At 43.8% G+C, this 27403-nt stretch overlaps 1 protein-coding gene across 1 annotated transcript in view; it reads right to left on the bottom strand.

Moving 5' to 3' along the window:
• Window positions 1-27403, bottom strand: part of LOC118594076 (LIM domain containing preferred translocation partner in lipoma) — a 606198-nt gene that overhangs the window by 522385 nt on the left and 56410 nt on the right. The window contains exon 3 of the mRNA XM_036203866.1: window positions 19829-19930. The gene's annotated coding sequence lies outside the window, so the exon portion shown is untranslated. The remainder of the gene's footprint in view (window positions 1-19828; window positions 19931-27403) is intronic.

Genomic DNA, 27403 nt, shown 5'->3' with positions numbered 1-27403 from the left:
CTGAAGAGGGCATGCACCAAGCTACCTCACGTTCAGTAGCTAAAGCTGGAACCTACTGCGGAAATTAAAGCACGGCAAACAAAGATAAAAGTCCTAAGAGACATTATCTACTAAGGGTGGCAGGGAAGGAATAGGAGGGACTCTGCTTAGAGCAGACGGTAATTTTCATAGAAGCAAGATTCAAGTATCTCCTCATGGATTGCTGAGTAATTGCAAAGGACAGCCAGGCATGTCAGTGCACGCCTGTAACCCAACACTTGGGAGGTAGAAGCAGCAGGGTCAGGAGTAGAAGGTCAGTCTAGCACATACTGAGGCTCCATCTCCAAAGAAACCACAGTAATAATAATTAGAGCAGCAGCAATAAATACAAAGGGCAGACTAATAGCTATACAGTGGATACATCCAAAAACATCTTGAAAGTGACACCAATGTTCACTCTGACCCTGCCAGTGTGACACTAAAGACACACAACAGCCACATAGCATGCTCTAAGGGAATGCACAATTCAACTTAAACATAAATAGTTAGCTAATATGAAAAATGTATCTTTAAATGGGGTTCCGGTTTGCACAGGAATGCCAACACCATGGAATAGAAAGGATGTGGAAACGTTCTCACTTGATCTTACCCAAAATTTCAAGAAGCAGTGCACACTTATTCTCAAATACATGTATATAAACTAAAAAAAAAAAAAAAAAAAAAAAATGTATATAAACTAGAGAAAAAGCAGACACACAGGTGGGAGATGATAAAACTAAAGAGACAAAATATAAACAACAGATGACTCTGAATAAAAGATATGGACTACACTTGCTTTCAAACATTTTAAATTGGAATTGTTTATAATGAAGGGCTTCAGGGAAAAAATAAACAGTAGGGAATAAAAGAAAAATGTAACAGTTGAGAATTCACTCTATTTTTTAACAGAATTTGAAAATGGTTTATAAATTCAGCCCAAAACTATTTCATTGCATATACTACTTATGTGTGTACATGCATATGTACCCACAGATCTCTTTCTCAGAGCTACCTAAAATCTGTGTATAATTTCTTAGCATGAGGGGGGAAAATCCTATTTCTTCTAAAACACCATGGGCAGATCACAACCCATGTCCTCAAGCACAGTGGGAACATAACTACATCTACCATTACAAGACTTGTAGGTCAACAGAAGACTCTGAAATTCCAGTACCCTATGTGTGTAACCTGAGTGCTGTTTCCCTTCTAGAAAAACAAGTTCCGAGCTGGAAGATGAGCTATATCTAACAACATCAATTTTTAAAAACCTATTAGTGGTGGCCTTTGGGGTTAAACACTGTATTGCTGAATGGACTGAAGGGGGGGGGCAGAGAGCTCCCCGCCTCCTAAATATGGATTAGGTCATATGTGTTGTTCTCGCAACACCTGTGCCTCCAACAGGAAGTAACTAATGAGTCCAGTCTCCTTCTTGGGTAAGTCTGTAGAAGGAAAAATAAAAAGATATAAAGGTTGGACATTATGAGGTCAAGAACCATCAACCAAATTGGACTGGATGCTTAAGCAGAAACGCATTAAATCTCAGGGAAGGAAGCAGACCCTCAGCCTCAGATTCCAAAGTAAGCTCTTCTGCATGAAGATACAAATAATGAAAAGTTATTAAGCTGCAGCATAATACCTGGTATTGTTCCCTTCCAAAAAGCATTAAAATATAAAGGTCAGTTAAGCTTAAATAGTATTTTATTGCATACTTTAAAAAAGACCTTGAACAATTAAAGCCATGAAATATACTACTGGCTATCATTTTTAAACATTCACGGAAGCATAAAAAGGCAGCACACCCCAATACTGGGGAAAAAAAATTAACTCCTGCGCTTCCTTTACATACTGACTTCAAGTTGTGTAGGTTTTTTCAGGGAGTTCCTGTAACACTCTTACTGGCCTGAATTCCTCATCAGACAGCAGTTTTCACTTGAGGTGATACCCAGAACTTAAGCCATTCAAGAAAGACATTAACTAAGATACTATCAAAGCAACGCTTGGAACTCAAGGCTAGAGAATGGTCCTCAAGCTTGGGGATGCGATTAATACTGTCACTCGACATGGACATTATGATGCAAATGGGCAGTTTAAAGACAAATCGTTTCTTTAAAGTTCTTATGGAGAATTTGATAGGGAGCCAAGTTTGCAAGCTATGGGACTTGAGAGTTATAAATTACTCTTCAGTTCCTAAGTTCCAGGAAAAACGTCTACTCTCTGATGCTGTCCTTTAACCTTTAACCTTGTAACTCCCATTGATAGTACCATCTTACTTTTTAGCATACTCAAAAATTCCAAAACAATAAAATGTCAAAACAAAGAAAATCAATTTTACCCCTCCAAAGAAGCAATTAGTAAAGTTTAAACCTCTCTAAAAACATTTTAGCTTCGTTAGCTTCTCTTCAGTGTACAAACTATCCCTTAAATTTCAAAGGTACTGCTTTCCTACCAATTGTCTAACAAATGAACACCTTAACCTTTTAACCAAGGTACCTAGCAACCAGTACCTTGGGAATATGATGAGCTTATTGAATTACAGGTCTCCAAAGGTCATCAGGATGGCTCACAGCCCCATTTCAAAATGGTTCTAGTAAGGCTCAAAAGATCCACATGATTTTTACTCACACACACTCAGGCCTTCACACTGGATTTGTGGGTCTTTATTAATAAGGTAGTCCTGAAGCTATGGCTCAGCAGTAACAAGCACCTGATGCTCTTACAGAGGACCCTGGTTTGGTTCCCAGCGTGTATATGGTAACTCACAACTCTTTGTAACCAGTGCTGGGGTATCTGACGCCCTCCTCTGGTCTCTATGAGCACCAAGCATACATGTGTACACATCATACATGCAGATAAAACACTCAAATAGAAGTAAATCTGAAGAGGAAGAGGAAGCCACCACCCCTGTTGCCTCAGCAGCCTTGTTTTGCCACTCTCTAGCAAAAGGCACTGAGGCTCCATAACTTCTGGACAGAGGTCTTAGAATCAAAGAAAAGTTTCAGACACCAGTAAGAGCTAGAGCCATTTGATTAGTATGTTTAAGCAAGTAATTTACTGTGACTAAGATCCCATTTCCCCATCAACAAAAGAAGAAAAATCTCACACCAAACAGGAGAACTCAGGTGGCACACTTGGGGAGTATGACCCCCACTCTGTCTCTTCTTTACACCAGATGGAAGGAAAGAGTGGGTTTCTTGACACTATTGGTTTCCGGGGCTCCCAGGCTTTCACCCACTTCCAGAGACAAGGAAGACCTGAGTAGCAAATGCTGGAAGCGGAAAGAATATTATGACCCCAAGTGCTATTTACACTATTCAGTTAATTGAGAGGTGGAAAGCCAGCAAAGAGTGCAGAGAAGAGAGATGGCACACCAGTGGTCCAAAATCTGTGAGAGGAAGGAATCCCCTGTAATTAAATTTCAATCAGTGAGTTTAGGATACGAGAAAGGGCAGAGGATGTTAATCACAAACAGATTAGTGAATAAATTGCAGGCTGTCTGCTTCCTACCAGCTTCTGAGAAATGCTGAGCAGGATGGGTCATCATTCCTACTGAAAGGGCAGAAAAAAATGAATGAGACACCGAGATATACCTGTCTGCTCCCAAAGCCCTTAGCTACCCCAGATTTAATGTTACTGAAATAAACAATGAAGGAAATTATCTTGTTCAATAACCACATTTTATAGGTCACTGAATAAATAGGGGTTTAAAAAAACGCCCACAAAGATAAAACAATTAAGACACAAACAGAATTTCCCAGGAATTGCCTAAGTAGGTATTCTTGAAGCTACTCAAGGGACTAACACAAACAGATGACAAGTTCAAGGCCAGCCTGAGCAGCTTAGCTATACAAGGAATAAAACAGGAAAAGACACAAAATCATTTCATTTTCCTATCCAATTAAAAAAAAAAAAGATGCTGAGGTTATTTTTCTTGTGCTATAACAAAGGACTGGCAAAAACAAGTCCAGAACGGAGTTGTTCTGGCTTAGTTTGAGGCTGCTGTCCATCCTGGAAAAGAGGGTATGCCAGCAATAGCAGCTCTAGCCATGGCCGCAGGAGAGTGAGGCAGTGTTCATACAGCAGACATGGTCAGGAAGCGGAGAGAGATGGATGCTAGTACCCAGCTCACTTTTTAGTCATTCTAGACCGTCCACCATGAGGCGGTGCTACCTACATTCAGAGAGGGTCTCCCCTCCTCTGCTAAACAGCTCTGAAAATGCCCTCTCAGACATGTCCACGGGTGTCTTTCCCACGGCGGTCTAAGATCAGTCAGTGAAGACTGACGATCACAGATGTCATGGCTGAGGAACAGGAAAGGCGAAACAGTGTATCTGCCAGTGGGTGACTTGTGCAAAAGCAGGACAACTCCAAATGCAGAAAAATTGTTAGCCGTGGCAGAACCATGGCTCTCGCTACCTGTGTTAACATTTATTGAAGAGGGGGTTCGTGTGAAGAGGTCACAAGACAGCTTCAGACATCGGTTCTCTCCTTCCATCACGTAGGACCCAGGGAGCAAACTCCAGTCATGAGAAACTAAATGTACAGATAGGGACAGAGATGAGAGCTTGGGGAGAAGTAGCTCACAGTCTGTTCTCATCGATTCGATCCGTGATGTGCTGAAACTCGTGAAGAGATGAAAGATTACGTTTCTGGAGCGCTACTCGAAGGGGGTTTCTGGGAAGCTGTGTCAATTGTCTCCATGGCATTTCTTATTAGGAAGTCTCTTACTGTCATTTTTTTTTTGTTATTTTAATTACAGTTTGATCAGAGATGAGCTATTTTGAATCTATGGGACTTTCCTAACCAGATTGCTTTGGCATTTTAAAGTCACTCAAATTCAGGGCCTACACAATATGGCAAGTATCTTTTTCCCCCTTCTCTCCTTTCTACTCAAATTCTAAACAAAGGAACCATCTGTTCCCTCTGAAAACATCAGCCCTTGTTTTCATTTTTTCCATTAATAATAGTGCCTCAAACTTATATAATCTCTTCCTCCAACTTGCTTATTAAAGCATTTTGTAGACATTGCCACATTCATCTTCAACATTACAGTCTACAAATGGGAGGAAGGGAAATGCTTGCCAATGTTCAGCTTGGTAAGTAACTGCTGGATAGTTAATGAATTTAACAACAGTGTGAGAGACTGCATGTTAGCATCAGAAGGGCCCTTCGCAGGTCACCTGGGCCAAGGCTGCCTCTTGCAAGAGAGACTGAAAAGAGAGAACTGAGTCCATGTCCTATTTGTGCACTTGGCTCTCTGCTCCTGATGGTAGGCAGAGGGGGTAAGAAGCGCATCTTAGACACTTCAATGTCTCCAGAAGCTGGTGTCGAAAGTGCTCATTTAAATACTTGTTGAATGAGTGATCTTGTCTGTAAATAGTCTGGACACAGCAGGTGTCGCAAAGTCAGGCCGAGAGCTCAGCTCTTCTGCCCCCATAGACAGTGTGTGAGTGTCGGATTATCGAGCTAAATTCAAAAAGAACCAACGAAGAGAAGAGGTGAGGAGAATATATACCCTTATAAATATGAAATTCATTGAGCAAATACAATAGCTTATCCACTGGCCATGTTAAACTAAACCCACATGAAATCAAATATGAAAGCAGACTCCCCAGATGCTGTGCATTCTTTACATGATCCCTATACTGGGGAATTAGATGGAGTTATTCATAAAACATTAGACTACTGGAAAAACAAAACAGAACAAAAATGAACAAAAAAAATTTCTAAATGTTAAAGGACAATATGTCTCTATAGCACATATCAGCCCAATAAGGACAGTTCCCTGTCCTCTGATTTAACTTCATCAGTCCCTATAACTCCAGAGGACACTCAGCATGGAACCTAGCAGTCCAGAGTGTTCCAAGGAGCAGAGAGGCCACTGGAATAAAGATCTTTCTTTCCATATGCCTGAGGTCAGCCGTTCATCCGACCTCTTTTTCTCATTTTCAGAATGCCTTATTCCCTGCTGCAAAGCCCTGTTACTGGATAGGCAATTAATGGTTCCTAGAAAAGCAACCCAAATCTGAAATTCTACCATCCAAATTGCTGAGGAGTTCCAACAGTCAATAATTCTCCAAAGATCCTTCAAAATAGGCTGTCCCTGTAGATGAGAAAAGTGGGGGTCTAGGTCTAGAGAACAGAGGAGCTTTTTCTTTCCACGGCTGGGGATCCAGCTCAGGGCCTCATGCATACTAAGAAAATACTGCCACTAGGCAACAGCCTGAAGCCCAAGATCACTTTCTTTACAGTAGATGGGAGAGGAAGTGGGGTGGGGAGGGCAGGAGACAGACAAGACAGACAGACAGACAGACAGACACACACACACACACACACACACACACACACACACAGAGAGAGAGAGAGAGAGAGAACCAACTATGTTACAATTTGATCTCACATAAGGTAGATCATTAAAAGTGAGCCAAAACTAAATTATTTTTCAAATACAAACAAACTAACACAATTGAAATGTCAGCTCTGATCTCCTCGCCTGACAAAGGAGAAGTACATGGGGACAGAGCAAACCATGGAAGGTACTGAGTCCCTCAGGCATCACATGTTTTACATATACAAGCAACTGTCAACAGCAATCACCGAGGAGTACCTAGATCCTGTCCTGCAGAGGGGTCAGCTGGAGATCCACACAGTAGGTACTTGGGGATGCACAGTGGTATTGGCCTGCACAGATGGGTCGCAGCAGGCCCAGCTCAGGTTGGACACAGTCCTTTCCATACCTAGGATTGGCTTACTTAAGGCAGCAAGATTCCCAGGACCCTTCGGGGTTCTAGCAGAAAGTGCATGGAATGTAAACCCTTTCTTATACTTTCCAGATAAACTGTCCTTTCATTCACTTGGGCATTCTTGCTATAAAACCACTTCAAAATAATAATAATAATAATAATAATAATAATAATAATAATAGCAATCATCATCACTTTGGACTTGGCATACAAACCTCATAATTTAACATCCTAATTAAATATTTCTTATTTAAAAGTAAAGGGTCTAGGGGTTGGGGATTTAGCTCAGTGGTAGAGCACTTGCCTAGCAAGTGTAAGGCCCTGGGTATGGTCCTCAGCTGTGGCAAAAAAGTAAAGGGTCTCATATTTAACATATAAAAGCCCCAGCAAACAGAACTGATTTTCATCTCTGAGCCTCTCTCAGGGCGCTTACTTTAACACAGCTACTGAAAAGGCCATGGTCCCAAGTATTTATGTAATCTCTGATTGTGTAAGGACCAGGGGGCCTGACTGATATAGGATTCTCATAGTCCAGGCCAGGCTCCTGCTTCAAAACATTCACCTGGTAACGGAAACTCCCTAAGAAGGTAGATGCTTCCTCTCACATGCACACTCCACTAGCTAACTAGTCAATATGATCTGATGGTTAAAAACATCCTTTTTCCAAATGAAAACTCCTAACAAAAGATGCTGCTCTTCTAAATATGGTAAGTAATCAGTCGGCATTGGGTGGTATTGGGCAAGAGGCTTGGCCACTGTGGGCATCAATCAGTACCTCTTTTTGCAAAATAAATGGTCAACTCAAGTAAGCACTAGACTGCATTCTGGCTCAGACACTCAGTACCTAAAATGAAGTTCCTAACCCTGGAGAGTTTAACATCTCCTGCATGGTAGATTCCACCCACTCTCACGCCCCCACCCCCGAAACACACACGCAAAACCATCCCTCTCACCCAATAATCAACCTGCAAGCTGCAGACCATTCTCACTCCTTCCCTTCACTCCTTCTTTGTTAAAATTCAATACAAAACAGGCTTTTAAAACAGGAAAATGAGACACACAGACACCATTTAGCACAAGCCCCACCTTAGGATGATACCCTCTGCAGGGTGGGCTGACTTCATCACTCCAGTCCACAGAAGCAACCACGCACTGTCTCCTCAGACCTGACCCTGTATTCCCTAAACTTACAGGCATCCATGGAACAAAATCAATACCAAAGTATCTACCAATTGTAGTGGTGTACCCCTACCGGAGAGCTTTAGAAATTCCTTAAGAAATACAAGCAGATACCTCATTGGCTCTAGCTCCTGGGGTTTACCTGGCACCTCCCCTACGAACAAAACTAACTTTTTGCATGATGTTGTGAGATCTGTAATAACAATGCATCAATGGGAAGGAACAAATACTTCTCATTTGTGTTTGTTTGTTTATTTCCAGGCTAAGGAGCATCACCCACCAATGGCCTTGGGAGAGTCTATAATGTCTTTTCAGGATAACAGGCCCCAAGTTCAGTAACTAAAACGGTGAAAGTCAAAACCACACAATAAAAATACAGAGCCTATATGGCAAGATTCCTTGGGAAAATAAAATAACAGCAAACTCCCATTTAAAACTTTTTAAAGGAATTAAAAAATAATAATGGCTAAGAAGAGGTGATAGAAAACAAAAGTAAAATTGAGCCCAGAAAAGACTCATTTGCCTGAGATCCCTTTCAGCCATACAATTGAAACTGACAGGAGAGAAAATAATATTCACGTTTCTATTTGCTACCCCCAACTGACATGGTTGGCCGTTTGTTTTGTTTTAAATAAAATGGGGAAGCAACAAATATATTAAATCCATCTGCAAAAAACCCGCATTTGCATGTGGAAAACAAATCAGTGGGTGCCTGAATGGGTGATTAGGCATGCAATTGCCCATCTGCACGGGCCGCGCACCCTTGCAGGTGTGTGCTGCACAGGAGCAGAACATCTGAACCGAGAGTCCACCACCATGGAGGGCTACAGGTGGGGGCAAACCAAAACTCGCAGGCTCTAGACTTGAGCCACCTAGATCCACAATCCCATTTCGGCAAATCTTTTGGTTACATCTCTGTGGATCCTTTAAATGATCAGCGTAATCTCCCCTTCCCCCAGAATGCCCCCAAGTGTGCCTCCATTGTCACTCTTGTTATTAGACTGTGTGACCCATGCCTTCGGTCTTTGCTCCGGCTGCGCCAGCCCATCCTTTCACGTACCGCACACACTTCTGTCCCAGGACCTGTGAAGCACTTTCACTCATTCTGAAACACTTTCTTCTGTCCCCATTCTGGTAGCTCTGGTGTTCTGCTTCACTTGATGCATACCCCTGTTCACATGTGCTCCTATCATCTAGAATAGGGTCTAGCACATAGTAGGCATGTACCAAAAAAAGGTGTTAAATTAGTAAGTCACCGTTATTATGATTTGCTATGTCAGGCACCATTGGACTTCCTATGAAATAAACGTGGAATTCAGTAATTTTCAACCCAGTGGAGAAGGAAAGATTGGAGATGTGTTAATGCAACAGAACAAAGCATCACGAATGCTCTACTGGACAAAAAGACAAAGCACCAAGGCAACACAGTAGCAAATCACTGAGTGGGACGGGTGGAGAAGGCCAAAAGAACATGATTCTCTGGAACTTTCTTGAAAAGAAGCAAAAAAAAAAAAAAAAAAAAAAAACTCCACCCACAAAAATACTTTCAGTTCAGAGAAGTTCTATGGTGTCCTCAGTTAGCTCCTAGTGTTCCTTATCAATAGCACTGTATGCGATAAGACTTCCTTATCAATAGCACTACGTGTGACAAGACTGCCTGAGCTATATCAGTATTTCCGGGTGCCAAAGTCTGCAGAGAGAAGAATAGCTGTCTTAAGGCTTTCATCCCAAAAGGGAATTTGAAATGCACATAAAATTTGTCTTCAGAAAGTTCTAGATTAAGACAAGGGAAGTTTAAAAAAAAAAAAAAAAACCACTAAAGGTGGGTCTGGAGAGATGGCTCAGTGGCTAAGAGCACTGGCTGCTCTTCTAGGCTCAAATCCCAGTGCCCACATGGCAGCTCACAATCATCTGTAACTCCAGGTCCAGGGGTTCTGATGTTCTCTTCTGGGCTCCAAGGGTACCAGGCACACAGGTGGTAAACAGACATACATGCAGCCCAAACACTCATACATATAAAATAATTTGTAAACTCTCTAACTTGTTCATGCCACTATAAAATACCAGTGTCAACCCCTACGTAAATGCCCACAATGATGGAGCACTCTGACTTCCCACCCCGCCTCCCAAAAAGTCCTAACTGTGGCTAATTCTCCACACTGAAAAGGCAGCCTCACTCTGTCTTTCTGTTGCTCCATCCACACTCCCTGAGTTCCTGCTGAGATCAAAGTGACCTTTGTTCCTTCCATGGTAGAGTCCCACAAGAGTCCACTACCCGCTCTGCTCGATCCACGACCCCTTCCCACTCTTTCTTCACTTTCCAGCCTTTTTTCCATGCACCTCATCAGTGTTTATAAAAAAATAAATTTAAAAAAAAAAAAAAAAAAAAAAGCACTAACTGTGAGCAGGAAGAGTGGGAGATGGCCATAGTAACGGCCTCTTCCATCTCCTCCATGCCACTCCCACGATTCCATGGCACGGCTTCTGAACTGACCTAGCACATAGACAGTTGAGCTCTTTGCTGAGAGCTAAGCATTGCGCCTGGGAGAGGAAGTTGGAGACACAAGATCTAATGGAGTCGAGGAGCAAGGTCAATCTAAGACAGACTGCCGGCATCAGTTACTTTTATGACCTGGACCTTCAACTGCCATCTTTGGCATAAATCAGAACATTGTCTGAGTTCTAACCACTTGGAAGCAAACAGGACAGACAAAGCCAACTCCCGGCCCTACTTCATGGCAGAGACACAGAACGTAGGAAGTCTTGGAACACGCTCCTGTCAGTGCGGACCTTCTACTCCTTGTCCAGCTCCTCAATTCTTCCAAGCAGCATAGACAGATAAACGTGGTAATTTATCTGTCTAAGCCAGTGTGGCACTTTTAACCTTCTCCATAACTGAGAATTGGGTTAAGTGCTACAATTTGCAGTGTGGTCTTGAAAAAGACACATAAAAGTCAACAAACCAAAGACTCCCAGAAAGCAAGACAGAGAGAGAACTTTAGTTTTGTTTGTTTATTTCCTGTCTGTTGGCAAGTGTGGAAAGGCTAGCAGACAACTTCCGGTGGTGTTCTTCCTCACCATCATCCGCCTTGTATTTTCAAACAGGGTCTCTCAAGGTCCCAGGGCTCACCGAGCAGGCCAGGCCCCCTACCTCCCCAGCATAGGCATTACAGGTGGATGCCACTGCACCAGTTTTGTTTTGTTTTGTTTTGTTTCTTCTTTAAACATGGGTTCTACAAATCAAACTCAGGTCCTTGGGCTTGCACATCAAGTACTTCACTCACTGAGTCCTCCCCATATGCCCACGAAAAGCTTCAAACTGTCTAGTGCCAACAGCCAAGCAGCTTCCTGCACGCCTTCATTCTCACTTCTCTGCTATAACCACCGCAGATTCACTACATGGCCTCAGCTAAACAGCATGCAGTCCGGGATCCTTCCCACAACTCCGCCAGGGTACCCTGCCAACATACCAATGGCCCACGGAAAATGAAACACAAGCCACCCATTCCTCAGATCAGGAAAGATGAGGCCCAGAGGCAGGCCACAACCTGGATAAATTTCAGGACAAAGAGCCAAGCTAGAAGAAGAAAGCCCATTTCTCCTCCACTGAGTCCGATAATCCTTGGCTATTCTCTGCTACTGCATTAAGCGATGAGAGGCCCACATCAAAGGTTTTGAACAAGGGGCAAAAGGTTTTGAAAGGATGGAAGGCAAAGATGCCCGTTGGCCTATAGTGCACAGGTGTTATGAGAAGAGCCACCGGGAACAGCTATGTCTAGCAAACAACAAGTGGGGAGCAGGGTGCGCTGGCGTGGGAAAGCTGAGAAGGGATGCAGCAGGGAGATGCACAGTGGCAGGGGCAGCAGGAGCCACAGAGGACAGCAGTGGGCAGGGGGCGGGGACCACAGAAGACAAGGGTAGAAGAATAAACCAGGCTTTGGGCAGGTCCACAGGCTCCTGGTGAAGTGAACTTAATGCTATGGAAACTCAAAGCTGAGAAAGGAATGTCTGGGAACATCAAAGCCTAGCTCCATCCTCAATAGAAACTGTATTACAGGAGTATTTTCATTATGTAAAAGCCTATTCTGTTTTCATGTCGTTCTTAGATTACATCATAGAGTGGCTACAGCCATCTCATACCTTATTATACATAAATCACTAGCTTAAATCAGAGAATGAGCCAGGCCCACTGATTTAAAAGGAAAATATTAGATCATTTTTAATAACCGATATAATTCAAGTCAGTTGCCATTGAGGCGGTGAGGTAATTCTATGCTAAACAGGCCCAAGGAGGAACCAAGGCTGGTCAGTGCTGGGCGGCTCTAGAGACAACAGCATTTAGAGACGCAGAGGTAGGTGGCTACAAGCACTTGCACAAGGGACATTCTTGTCTCAGGAAAAACACCACTGACAGACTACTGGTGCCCCAAAAGCCTCCCTCCCAAACAGTTTAAGGCCATTTTCCTCACAACCACTATTTCCCAATTCCAGAAGACGTGAGCATCATGTGGTGTTTGAAGTCACTGGGGCAAATGAGCAACAGCGAGGCTTTTGGATACTCAGCAAAACGTGAGATCTGTGGTGACTGACATGTAAGCATAGAGGCGTTCCCCCAGCCACCAGGGCACCACAAAGTGAAAACATCCAGTCCACAGTGCAACAGAGAAAGGACTAGGAGTGACTTCCAGCAAAGAATCACACATGGCCGAGAAAAAAAGAAAACCAGGGCTGCAAAGGTGGCTCAGCAGTTCAAAGCACTGGCTGCTCTCCCAGAGGACCTAGGTTCAGTTCCCAGCACTTAGGGCAGCTCACAACTGCCTCTAACTACACTTCCAGGAAATCGGGTGCCCTCTTCTGGTCTCTGCGGGCACTGCACACATGTGGTACACAAATATGCATGGAGAAAAACACTCATGTAAAGTAAAAATAAATAAATCTTAAAAAGAAGAAGAGATAAAACTAATGCTACATCAAGTACATAGTAAGCAGCACACTCAGCAGGCACCACATGCTTCACAACACTCTTTGGGGCACAGGGATCTGTGAGGCCACCACCTTACAGCCCACGATCAGATGGGAAAGCATATCTAAAACTAAGATGCTTAAGTAAGATTCTGCATCTAAACTCCGCCTCACTGTTTGCCTTCACCCACAGAACTCTATGTCTTACTATGTGCTTTCAATACAAATGAAATAATGGATATGAAACACTTTGAATGTACTGAGAGTGTACTAAAAAGGGAGAGTTGAAAGACACCATCAAGGAGAGAGTAGAGGCTTTCTGGCCAGTAGCATTTTTAATGACCAGAGCTATGTTTTCCTCTGCCTTGGGCTCCGGGGCTACTAATAACCTTGACCCTGATTTTAAATCTCTCATTTCCATTAACTTTGAGAGAAGCGATTGAGATGAACACCATGGGAACCTGACACCGTCTATAGGATGACCTGCTGAGCCTGTTTTTATGAAAAGACTATTTGGGTCGGGAAAAGAGACGGATGCCCTGGAAAGAGACTCTCTGCCAGACAGAAGGTATTGGCTGAGGTTTCCTGTCTGATCCCGTCATCCTCACAGCACCGATGTGCATCAGCTCTCTGTTCCTAATGCAAATGTTATTCATAACTACAGAGACACACTGTCTGCGCCAAGAAATACTGATTTATTCAGCTTCTCAGGACACAGAATGACCCAACAGAAGCAGCACATCCCTGAAATATAATGTAAGGGACAAGACGGAGGCTCAACAGGCCAATTCTAACCTACTTTCACCTAATCCGTTTCTGTAAAAGAAGAAAGGTTAGAAAAAGAAATGAAAACATGCCTAAAGGTTACATGGACTCATTACCAAGAGCCAAGGTGGCGGCCAGGTGGGAAAAAATATTGAGAGGAATTTCACGAATTCTCCTCCCTGCACTATACACGGAGGCAGGCCTGTCCCCTCCCCAGCTCTTGGTGTCTCACCTACACTGACCGCCAAGGGCTCAAGCAAGAATTCCAGTCATTTCCACCAAAGCAGCTCTGACTGCTGATGAAAGCCAAAAATGTAGAGGTGGGAAAGGACAGCATTAGCTGAGAGCCTGTGAGTCTCCTCCGAAAACTCAGGCAAATTTTACATTCCATGCTGTTGTATATTAATGTTTTCATTTTGAATTTCTAATGGAATTTTCCTGCAAAAAGTTTCAAAGGCAAACTGATCTATAAAGCTGCTGAGTTTATTTGGTAGCTTCTGGTAACCCCTGACTCTCATCTTAGCATATCCTAAGTAGCCTGGAAATCTATAACCAGCATGCCCTCAGCCAGTCCTATATAACCCGCATCCTGGGAGTCATGTCATACCCATCCCGTTCCCCATGTGAAACACATCTAACACAGAGAATAGTGTGTCATTTCCAGTGCTGGGAATAAAAAAAAAAAAAATTTAATTTAAGAAAAAAAAAAAAAAAAAGACCATGGCTTACAACATGGAAAACTGTTGACACTCAGAGAAGCCAACTGCCTTGGAGCTTGCCAGGTGGACAGATCTGCACAGCAAGAGTGGAAGCCCTCAGACCAACAACCTGAAGGCAGCTAGTTACACCCTGCTGCAGCCATGTGTTTTGTAGAGAACCTTCAGGAAAGAGCACAGGAATGGGAAAACTCACCTACAACCTCATGAGAAGACCAATCTAAGCTACCCAATCTCTGACCTGTAGAAAGTACCAATGGATAGATTTGGTTTTTGTTGTTGTTGTTGTTGTTGTTTCCATCACAAGGTTTCTCTGTGTAGCCCTGGCTGTCCTGAAACACACTCCGTAGACCAGGTTGACATCAAACTCAAGAGATCCGCCTATCTCTGCCTCCTTAAGAGCTAGGATTAAAGGTGTGTACCACCACCTTACAGTTTGAAATGTTGTTTCTTGTTTTAGCTGATAACTTGGGGGAATGTCATACAGAAACAGTAACTGACAGTACTGCATTAGAGTTTGAAATGTTCAAATCCTAGAATATTTTAATGATCCTCCCCACTAAATCTACTGTTTTTCATTAAAGCTAAGAAGAGGTAGAATCAGACCACCAAAGATTCAGTAACAGAAACTCTTGTGCTCAAGAACACAGAGATGCTTTCTAGCTTTGAGATACAGACCCAAGGTCACCATGGTCACACATGCATAACTGTAAATATAACACCAGTGTATAAAATGTCACTACAGTACTTTCTGATGCAACGTTAGGGTTGGAGGTGAACTGGAGACAGAAGCACACATGAAACTGTGACCTGCTCAGTTACCCACTTCCATTCTCTGATACTAACCGGCCTCTGTTGCCCAAACTGTGGTCATAGTCTCCCCATACCATCCACCTGGGTTTCTCTTGGAGAAAAATCTTGTCCCTGGAAACTTTCCCTCTGATCCCAATCCTCTCCCCTCTCCATGCCCTCTGTCTAGGCCCCAGGAAGACCTGAGGCTGTGATTTACTTACCTCAATGTCCCAATATCATAAGGCTTGAAACACATTTTGTGACAAATAAAAATACTGTAAGCAATCATCTTCCCATTGTGTGTGATCATCTTCTCTATGCACCTCTTCCCACTGGGTGTGATCATCTTCTCTACGCATCTCTTCCCAGTGTGTGATCATCTTCTCTACGCATCTCTTCCCACTGGGTGTGATCATCTTCTCTACGCACCTCTTCCCACTGGGTGTGATCATCTTCTCTATGCACCTCTTCCCATTGTGTGTGATCATCTTCTCTATGCACCTCTTCCCATTGTGTGTGATCTTCTTCTCTATGCATCTCTTCCCATTGTGTGTGATCTTCTTCTCTATGCATCTCTTCCCATTGTGTGTGATCATCTTCTCTATACATCTCTTCCCACTGGGTGTGATCATCTTCTCTACGCACCTCTTCCCACTGGGTGTGATCATCTTCTCTATGCACCTCTTCCCATTGTGTGTGATCATCTTCTCTATGCACCTCTTCCCATTGTGTGTGATCTTCTTCTCTATACATCTCTTCCCACTGGGTGTGATCATCTTCTCTATGCACCTCTTCCCATTGTGTGTGATCATCTTCTCTATGCAACTCTTCCCAGTGTGTGATCATCTTCTCTATGCACCTCTTCCCATTGTGTGTGAGTCTCTTTCTACGCATCTTTCCTCAAAGTTTCAAGCTTCTAGAGATCAGGGAGTGTGCCTAACTTGACATAATATCCTGAGGAGTCTAAGACTGGGATGTGCGTGTAGTTCAGTGCCAGAAAGCTTGCTTCTCACATATAAAGCCATGGGTTCAATCTCTAGGACTCCACTGGGGGAAGGGAAAGGAAACTCAGGAGTTGCTACCTTTCTGACAAATAGCAGACTCGCGGAAGAGAACAAGTACAGACACTATAACCAGAAGTGGTTGTACAGCAATGGGCCACAGGATCTTCCACTCATCTGTGCAGGATTCAGACACCTTCAGCCACACAGGAACCCAATGAGAAAGAACTCTTAGAAACAACCCTGAGCTCCTAGGTCCACGGCGAGGAAAGAAAAAGGCATCCCCACTCAACCAGAAGCCAAGAAACAATACTGTGGAACTAGGCAAAAGGCTGAAGAGATTTCTCTATCTTTTCTTCAATGGACAATGGTCCTATAAGATGGCCCTGCGTTACATTAAGTCCCACAGACTCTGGGAGACTGTGTGGGCCTCAGTTCACACTCAGTAAGTCCTCTTGTAATCTGTGAAACAAGTAAATAAAAACGAAACCTGGCTTAGCAGATGGTGACAAACGCTCAGAAGCCACCTGGCCAAGTAACTGCAGGGAGCCAAGACATAAACCTCTAACAGAATGACCGATGTTTTGCTTCCGGAAGACACTAATACCTGGTAGTTTTTAAGACCAGAACGGAAATATTAAAACTCAAAGTCCTTGGCGCCAACAATTGTACACTGATATCCAAGGAGGGAAATAATTTCCTTCCTGACTCCCACTGGGCCAGGCATGCTTGGGGCAGAAGGTGTGATTATGTGAACAAACAAAGCAAGAATCCCACAGGCTAGACTACAGCTTCTCTTGGTCTCTCAAGTACTCAATTTCCTAGGTCTCTGGGTCTACCTCCTGGTACCTCTTCCTGATTTAGGCTTCAACTTTAATGATTAAAAAAGCTGCAAATCGAGTTTCTTCCCAAGACTCAGACCAAGTTACTGCTCATCTAGTCTTGGCAAAGGAGAGGGGCCTGGGTGTGGAGAAGGGTGAATGCCAAGCATAAGTACTATGTCCTAGGCACCGTGCTAGACTCAACCTTTACAGTATCTTACTTCCATTTTAATTCATTGTGAATCTTGAAGGAGAAAACAATTACAATACAAAGCAGGGACCACACTTGATAAATTACTACCAACAGACTTGCGCAAAACAAATGTAAGAGGCCAGTAAGACAATCAATGTGACCTCAAATTCTGGGCTTTGGAAAATGAAGGCAAAGAAAGGCTAACATTCGGCAGGCTTTCTGTTAGCTCATCCTGCCATACTCTACCTTTGCATGCACTCACAGTAAGTGTCTGAAGCCACACCATTTTCAAAAGCCTGTTTCTGTACAGTCATGTGTTTAACCCTTATCAAATCATGCTGTCCAGCCCTATCTGTAATACAACAACCCCAAGAGATTCAGTCAGTACCTGGTAGAGCAGCCTTGGGGAAAGGGATACTCACAACCTTCAGATTTATTCTCCTATCCCCCAAAATGTGTCATGTGCCTTTTATGCACCAGACATCCCACTATACTATGGGGCACAGGCAGACACTGTCCTTCTTCTGACTAGGTATTATATTTTTTAATTTTTAAAAAAGCAATTTATTTTATGTACATGGGTGTTTTGACTGCATGGATGTCTGGGTGAGGGTATCAGATCTTGGAGTTACAGACAGTTGTGAGCTGTCACGTGGGTGCTGGGAATGGAACTAGAGTCCTTTGGAAGAGCAGTCAGTACTCTTAACTACTTAGCCATCACTCCAGCCCCGTGGGTATTATACTCTTGAAGGTCAAGATTACATATGACCCAGCATTCTGCCTTTTCCAATCTCATTCTTGTAAGCAGCTCTCAATGCCACAGCCTGTTGGTCCTCTCGGTATATTTGTAGAGTTGCTGGCTCACATCCCTCCCAGAAGACGACACCAGCACTGAAGCATGACACTTCCAATGAGGGCTGAGAGCAAGGTTTCTCATCCTTTATCCCCAATAGTAGAAATGCTCTTAGGAGCCACTTCCTCTGTGCCTTGTGGCTGCCATGAGGTTTGAGTGTTAGTCTCTGGTGTGGATATTCCAAGTAGCACGGTCCCCTCCTTTGGGCCTCAGTGACAGGTTCATGACTGGGTAGTAACTAAAGCCTTTGTGAATGTGGCAACAAAGCTCTCTCTCCTCCAATCAGGGAAGCAGATGTCTTCAGCCTGGTCACTGAGCAGCTATCTCCTAACCAGAAGGCAAATACCTTGAGGATGATGAAGCCAGAAACCAAAAAAAGGGACAGAGGAAAGAAGACCGCAGAGCATCAGAGCTGGCACCCTGCTAAGGTGAGCCGGAAACCACCTCCCTGTGAACCAGGTCTTCTGAGACTGCAAGGTCACCCTTCCACCTTGTTCTAAATAACCTACGCCAAGGCCATGTCAGTGCTTCAGAAGCAAGAGCCACAGCTGAATCCTAACAATCTAAGGACAATAGAACCTTCCAAGCCTCTTCCAGCTGACTCATGAGGTAACCTTTCCTGTTCTGCCATCACACAGTTGGAGTCCATTAAATCCAAGTTCAAGGCTCCCACCATTTCATTTGAAACACTGAGAAACTCAAAAGGTGAAGCAGGTAACAAAGCTTCCCATTGATGTTGCAACCATAACCTGGGGCGGGGGAATATTTAAGTCCATGATTGAGAGTTTAATAAATACTCAAAGTCAAAGCCAATGAGCACCAGTTACCCATGCTATAGAGACAACAATGAAGAAAACAAAATGACCAGACACAAGGATGAAGTCGGTCACACTTTCAGAGCAAGTCGGGCTTTTTCCGATCACTGCAGCATTCACTGTGTTCTGAAACACTCCACAACACCTATAGTGAGGTCTATTCTTTACACAGTTTAAGGCCAATCCTTGTAGTACATAGAGACTGATCCTCATCATGGAGACCACAGAGCTAGTCAGTAGATGCAAGAATCCCCCAACTACTTTCCCTCAGCCTGTCACCAAGGCACCACCAGGTCACACCATACAGACGATTCTTTGTGCCATAGCCATCTTACCGGTCTACCTATGACACAGAGAGCCACTGCAGGACGACGCATCTGACCGCCGTTTTCCTTTCCACCAGACAGCAACAAAGTCCACACTCAACTAGCACTGTGGCTCTAGCAGGTCATGAAAGCAAAGGCTCCCACGCTCCGCCAAGGCTAAGTTAGCCCTCTCTGCCTCCAAAGGTTGATGGAAAAATAAAATGAGGTTGCCTTTTGCACATTACGTGGAAGTAAACAAGAAACATCGGATTGTTCCCTGTCATCATCACGTCAGTGTCTCAAGTTCAGTGACGCTCAACCTCTTGACAAAGGAAAAAGAGGGGAGCCGCACAGCTACTGGTGACATGGAATCGTTGTCACTGAGCCTTCCTCCTGTTTCTCCACATGCCCCCTGGCCAGAGGGGAAGCCCACCTTTGCCCCGCCACATGTTTTACTGGCTTTGGTGTATCTAGTCTGTTGCCACGAAACCAATTCAAAAATAATGATGATGATGATGATAATGAACATTTTAGACTCTCTGGTTCTCAATTCTTGTTGAATTGAGCACCCACTATTTTTTTAAAACTGATTAAAGATTGTGTGTGTGTGTGTGTGTGTGTGTGTGTGTAGCTATTAAAAAAAGAAGATATTTCTGTGTGGGACTCACCAGCTGAGGGAAAACAGCTCTCCTCCACTGAGGAAATAGCGAACAATGGCAAATGCAGAACCAGCTGACAGGTTCTCTCTGCTTCTGTCCTTTAGTTCCCACCTGTGGAAAACAGAGAGAGGAATGTTTGAATCTCCCAGCTCCAACCAGCTTCCTAACTTCCTAGACCGACAATGTCTCTGACGAAACCCTCCTGGATGATGTCTGAGTCTTCTAGACCTCCCAAACCTCCAGCAGGTACCAGGCACTCTTGTTTGTTTGATAAGTGTGTCTCAAAGGAAGGGGGAAGAGAATGCTCTCACTCTTCATATCTCATCATCCTGGAAAACACTCATCTGAGTTACAGAAATAGAAGACAGATCAAACAGATGCAATCACGGAAGAAAAGAACATGACTTCGTGGCTCTCTGAATTTCAATTTCCTTTCACGTACAATGAGAACTAGTGGGCCACAGAGAGCTGCAAAATCATAGTACTCCTTGGTAAGTCCTCAATGCGGACTAGATCATTGAAAACTATGGCTCTTGGGATTATATAGTATACATTCCAGGGAAGTGGACTATCTAAAACTTGTCCATGGTACATGGAATAGAAACACACAAGCCAGAAAAACTCCACCCTCATTCCCATAGTATCTTCGTGCATTTTCTAACCAATCATATAATTGCTCCATGACCCTGATATCAGTCTTCCCATCTGTGTATAAGCTTAAGAGTTAGAGAGGGAAAAAACCTTCGGTGACTTCCACAATTCTTCTACAACAAGAGAGGCAGACACCAGGAGAGGGAAGTGGCCGACCAAGAAGCCATCACTAGTGATAGGGATTCAGGGCTTATTCCACTACATCTAGTTACTGCCCATCTTTAACACAGACTAACGAGGACAGGGACCTGCCTTGAGTTCTCACACACTCAAGTATACCCAACAACAAGAAGAAATTCTGAAAGGAAAATGGAGTTCACTCAAGATGAACCCACTTGAAGCAGTTCATTCCTGAGAGTTTGAGGTCCTGAGAATATCAGAAATCTCAAAAATCATTTTTACCAGAAATACAACTTCAAATTTGCCAACACACTGATTGCTACAGACAGTGCAATCTGATGGGAAAAAAAAAAAAAAAAAAGATTCCCCCAACCCAAAACCCAATAAAATCAAAGCCTCCTTATGCAGGGCAAGGACAGGGGGAGAGAAACACAGAACAGTTTCCATGAGAGGCAAAAAGGCTTCTGACTCCCCAGATGTCTAAGCCTCAATAAAAGACAGCTCTGCCCCTTGGCCCTGGGCAGTCCCATCGTCTCCTCAGCTTCCCTCTCTGTGCGGCCTCCCTTTCCTATAGTCAACTTCTCTTTCCATAATTTTCTCCTTCTTTGCCATAAAGAGAACGAGCAGCTTTGCTAAAGAACTGCTGTGAAATGATTGAAGTTGCCATGCAAACAAACCATTAGCAGAGTTCAAATGCAATTTAAATTACCAGTTGTTAAAGTGCTCCTCAATTTCACAGTAAGTTTCCAAGGAGAATTATATGCTATATACTATTTAATTGGTTGTTTTCTATTTTTTAACATCCTTTTATTCGCTCCACCCTTATATTTCAGGAGTGTCTATAAGAGCTTCCCTTTAAAAAAAAGTCGACATTGTTGAATCGATTAAATGTAAAGATTGAAAAGCACCAGAGAAACAGCTGCAGGAGTATGCAGCTCAGCGGATACTGACGGCCTGGAGACCTCAAAAAACGTAGAATTCTAAAACCTTAGAAATCAACAAAAGTGCCCACACTCTTGCCAGATAAAAACTCTAAGGCTCTGGAAGTGAAAGGGGGAGTCTGTCTGAAACCCTATCAAGGGAGATATCAATGTCCGGCCATTGGACATCTTTTTCACACAGGGTCTGTAGGTTCCAGAAGACGGTGAGAGATACTAATGAATTTGATTTGTCACTTACATGTTTTAAAAATAAATATGGAGCCTTCTTCACATAATCTCCTGGCTTCCCAAGTGGAAATGGCAAAAGTCTCCCCAAAAGAGAGGAAGAGAAGTAAAGACTGAAGAATGAGTTCAAAGAAGCAGGGAGAACGCGCATTCTCGGCAGCGAAAGCCAAGAAACTCATCTCGACTCCTCACAGTCTAAGGGGCTTCGTGACTGCAGATTGCCATTGCTTTATCTGGCCCTAAACTAGCCGCTGCCATAGAGAAAGAGGACAGAGAGAGCAAACAAAGCCAGGCAGGCCATGGCATGTGTGTAAATAGAAGGGTTTGTAAAACCCATCAGGAGCACAGTTCCAAATCCTGGGCTGGTGTAAAGGATGTTAACCTCTCCAGGCTCAAGTTTCCTGTCAGCAAAACAGGGCCAATACTACCTGCCCTTCAGGGTGTGGACAACTATTTCCTGGAATTCAGCATCCAGCATCTGTAGTACAGAGACCACATACTGCACATTAATGCATGTTCACCTCTTTCCAAGGTTTCTATAATTTCTCAACAACCACAGATCTAAGATATAAAGAATTTGGATGAAAAATCACATAATGATTTATATTAAGATATGTGATATTCCTTCAAAGTAAATTCATTTGTTATCATTTTCAAAAATAAAATACAGGAACACTTTACATGTATTTCGTAATGCAAACTATTTAAAAATGATACTTTCAAAAATATTTCCAAACCTAACTTTTAATCACACATTAATCAGCTTCACATCCAAAATCTTAGTTAAACTCTATCAACACTGAGAAAGAGTTTCTACTTATACACAGAGGAACATGAAGATTGGAATATACATGAAAGGTTTAGGGGCTAACAACAGCACCAGCCTTAAACCAAAGTCTTCAAAACCAAGCTCTGTGACAAGGGTTTTATTAATCATAGTCACAAATAGAATATGGACATGTATGTATTCTTCTTCTCAAGGCAGAAATATACTTTAAAAAAAACTGCCTTTTTCACACTTCGAATTGCTTTGGTATAAAAATAATGGCTGCATTTTTTTTTTTTAATGTTCATGTAAGAAACCTGCAAATCTGTTGTCTATTCTACTTTGTTACACTCTTTAAGTAAAAAGCTCAGAGACCTGGCATTAATCAGAGATCTATAGGTGTCCAGAAGAAGCCTGAGAAAGGACAGTCATGAAATACCATCAGATCAATTCTAAAACAGATTTCAAATGGCTGTGCTCTTGATCAAACAAATCCTGAGTAACCCTGGTATTGACTTCTGAGGCCCCCCTGGGGTAGCTGTTAGCTGACATGATGGCATATTCCCTGCATCAGGGTACAGAAAACAGACGTTTACCAGTAGTTGGGCTTTGATAAAGCAGTGTGGGCCGAGAAGGCAGGTATAGGTGCTGAAATGTGTCTAGATTCCCCAAAGAACTCACAGCCTCCTTGTGGGAATGCTGGAACACACAAGACTGGGTGAAAAGGCTGCACAAGCAAGTTCATGCTGTATTTTGCTGCTCAGGGTCTCAAAGGTCTCTGCAGAGGCTGCGATTTTTCAAGTAAGCCTGAAAATCCAAGAGGACTGCCACATATAAAGGAAGCGAATGGGCATGGGAACCAATGGGCACAGGTGTTGAGGATGAGCCCAGGGTATTCTCAGAGACCCCAGTGAGGCCAGCAGCACAGAACTAATAGGGGAACAGTGGGACAGGAAGCTAGAGAGGGTGTTACAGACAGAACATGGAGGACTTGGTATCCTGGCCCAAAGTTCTTGAATTGTAAGATTCATGGTGGCTGCCGATTTTGAGGGAATGATACAAGAAAAAGCTAACTGGCTGAACCATCATTTTACTAAAGGATTCCTTTCCATAGCCAACCTTCCATAACAGCAAGCTATGAGCATGTAAGGGATTTTCCCGGTGGGGAGTGGGGGATGGCTTTTGAGTGGACTCTAATCCACAGCTCCACTATCCCTTCCTTCTAATTCAGCAACTTTTACAGGAAAGCAACTAAATCACATGACCCCCACTCTGCCATGAGGGACAGCCAGCACTCTGAGCACCTCAGAGGCTGAGACAAGCTCTAGCAGGATCCCATCCGACCCATCCCTATGTGTGCTGAGGATCCCACAAGAGAAGCCCCTTCCTAGCCAGCCTAGCACAACAAAGTGGAACCTTCAGTTAATGATGCCCTAACCAGATGAGATCAGTTAGGATGTATGGAATTGCTCTTTCCTTTAAAGGAGCCCTGGCAGCAACTCCGTACATCCACAGACCCAGGAAAATGAAACATTCTCTGCCCTTAAACAGCTCCATAGAAAAGGAGACATGTTACATATGTAAGGACAACAGATCAGGAAGACACACAGACCAAGGCACAAGTCCCAGAACACACTGTGACATGGGGTGACCATTTATTTATGCCCATCTAAAGAAAAAAAATTTTAGTCGTATGTTTCCAACACGCTTCACCTCACAGCTAGAAAGTACCACAGCCTGGAGCCAAGCCTGGATCTTGTGCTTCTAAGCATGATCATGGACACTCAGCTGCCTCGCAGCTACCTGGTGCAGGTTAACACAACAGAGTCTCTAGTAGGGCAAAGGAGGTGGTTTGCGGGGAGCAGATGGTGACTTCGATTAATTCCTCTATAGGACAACAGGAGTTCTACAGATAGAGAGAAGTGAGGTCATCTCACTGCTAAAGGAAGAGCGAGAACAGAAGCATGGAGATGAGCAAATGCAGGATAACGGGAAAGGGAGAGAATGAGCTGAGAGAGCAGGGACATGACTGGGGTCTACAGTGGACACATACATGATTCCTGTTACAAGAGGTGCGCAATACTGGGGACAACGGTATGGCTTAAAACTGTGACTACTAGATAAATCACACACATTTCAAAGACAACCGTGGCATAGTTTCAGCTTTCCTTGGGATTTCATATTCCAAGGCTGGGGCCAACCAAATAGTCTTTCAGGATCTGGGCCAGGAAACAAAATGGGCCCTCAGATTTCTTTGGGCCAATGTACAAAAGGATGCTGTACGCAGCTTTGATGTTGGGGGTCAGAACATCCTGACCTTGAGAAAAGACACTGGTAAATTCCAGACACTAGCTGGAGTGTAAGTGCCCAGGCTTTCTGAACACAGCATGGGGAGTGGGCTGAGAATCAGAATGAAAGAGTCCACTCCACCCGTGGATTTCTCCTGTTCTTAACTGCATTCCTCAGCAAGTCACTTCCTTTAACCAGAGTACAGTTAGAAGACGAAAACGATACTCCTGGAGTCACGTTACAGTCAGAGCAACTGGTCTGAGAGGTTGACGGGGAGGACATGTGTTTCTACATGTAAGCTGGCATGTTCGGCACAGGTGCCCCCCCACCCCTGCAGAAGGTGCCATGTTGATAGCTTAGCATGAAAACTCCCCAGTGCTCCTGGAAAAGTGGTCTAAATCGGGAGTTGTCAACAGTTTTGTGGGGTTTTTTTTCTCCTGCTGAAAATTGAGCTGTATTCCCCAGGCAAAGCCATTACATCTTTTGGTGCCAAATTGTTTTCATCTTTTAAATGACCCAGTAATCCCACTTTGGGCAATATACATAAGGGAATAATCCAGAAGGAAAAAAGACAGCAATTTGTTCCGAGATGCTATTCGTGGTGCTGTTTCTTGTTCTTTATATACCCCTCTATTACAGCACGGATCTCACTGTGCTGTAATTATCCACTCCCTTCCATACGCCTCCAAATTATCTTTGAATCAATCCCCAGCACCTAGCACAATGCCTGGCATACAGTAAGAACTCAATAAATGTTTGTTGACTGAATGGGTAATATGAAAGAAATTTGGGGGGGAGGGAGAAAGGGGGAGTGAACACAAAGTACTGTTTTTTAAGAGATGGTGTTAAACTGATTTCTTTTTCCTTTTTTAGAAAACCTGGTAACATTAGGCTGTAAACTACTTGAAGAGAACTGTGTAAAGAAGCCTCAGGAATGAGCACCCCCTGACTTAGTTTAGCAAGTTTTGGAAGAATGTTCAGACCCACACAATTGCGGTACAGGTAGCCAAGGGGTACACAGAGGCATGGGACTCACACAAGGTCACTTTGGCTTGGTGACTTGAGGTAAGGGCTTCGTCACTTTAGCATCTCAGCCTGATTCTGACACTATCTGTTGTGGGACTTTGACTAAACTTCTGCCTAACCACTCAGAGACCCTTCTCTACACTGGAAAACGTGGGCATTTTCTGGAAAGCCCAGCTCATTCAAAGGAAGCCCGGGGAGAACCAGACAATGGCAAGCTAAACTCAAGGGAAGACGGGGAGGTGGCCGGCTCGTCACAGCCTCAAGCCACAAGGGGTTTTGGTGCAGCAGGTTCTCTGGGGTCTTTGCAGGCCCATTTGATGGGATGGAAGGTGTGTTGCTAAAGGTCTAGGAAAGAGAGAAATCTCCTCATGAACAGGAAACACATTGAAAAAGGCCTGGAGACATAGCTCAGTGGTAGAACATATACTTGGCATGTGCTGAACAAGACAAAAAGGTAACATTTTAAATATCATCACTCAGAAGGTTTCACATTCTTGATGGGAAAAGATACTTTACTGGGGGAAAAAAAAAAAAAATCCCGAGAGAGCAGAGGCAGCTACATTCTGAAGACCTTGTATGGGGCACACTCACCACTCCCAGTCAGGAGTCAGGAGCTGCTGCACCCTCAACTGCCTGGCTAGAAGCTGCAGATGCTGATTCAAAGTCCATAGTCTTAGGTCTGGAGTTCTAGTAGCTTCTCTACAAAATAACACTGATGTGTCTTTATGAAGCTCTGGGTCCATGCTGCTTGACATTTCTCTAAAGGAAATCACACTCTAACATCCTACTGAAAACACTCGAACAAGTCCTGAACTTCTCCCTCCTCCATCCAACTGCTACAGCGTGACATCGAGGATGCACCACCACCAACACCCCACCACCACCCACCACACACACACACACACACACACACACACACACACACACACCACACATACCACATACATACACACACACCACACATACCACATACATACACACACCACACACACCACATACATACACACACACCACACACACCACACACACCACATACATACACACACACCACACATACCACATACATACACACACACCACACACACCACATACATACACACACACCACACACCACATACATACATACACACACACCACACACCACATACATACACACACACACACACACCACACACATACACACATACCACACACACCACACACATCACACACACACACCACACACCACATACATACACACACACACCACACACCACATACATACACACACACACACCACACACATACACACACACACACCACACACATACACACACACACACACCACATACATACACACACACACACACCCCTGGAGTGTGCCAAAAGTCTCCAAGTTTTATGCTTCTTCTACGGCCCTCACCTGTCAAAGAACTCAAACAGTTGCCAGAAAGGCGTTGGTGACACGTAACTCAGGCGGCTACCAGCAGACCTGGACATGGGACTTGGAAGTGAACTGGTTTACTCACACCAACCAGCCCCTTATAGCTCTCCTCTGCTGCTTCTGCATCCACAGTCATGAGCTGC

This window comes from Onychomys torridus, chromosome 12, assembly GCF_903995425.1.
Source record: "Onychomys torridus chromosome 12, mOncTor1.1, whole genome shotgun sequence".
NCBI classification, from domain to species: Eukaryota; Metazoa; Chordata; class Mammalia; order Rodentia; family Cricetidae; genus Onychomys; species Onychomys torridus.
Note: the sequence above shows the minus strand (reverse complement) of the source record. Positions and strands in the feature narration are given on the sequence as shown.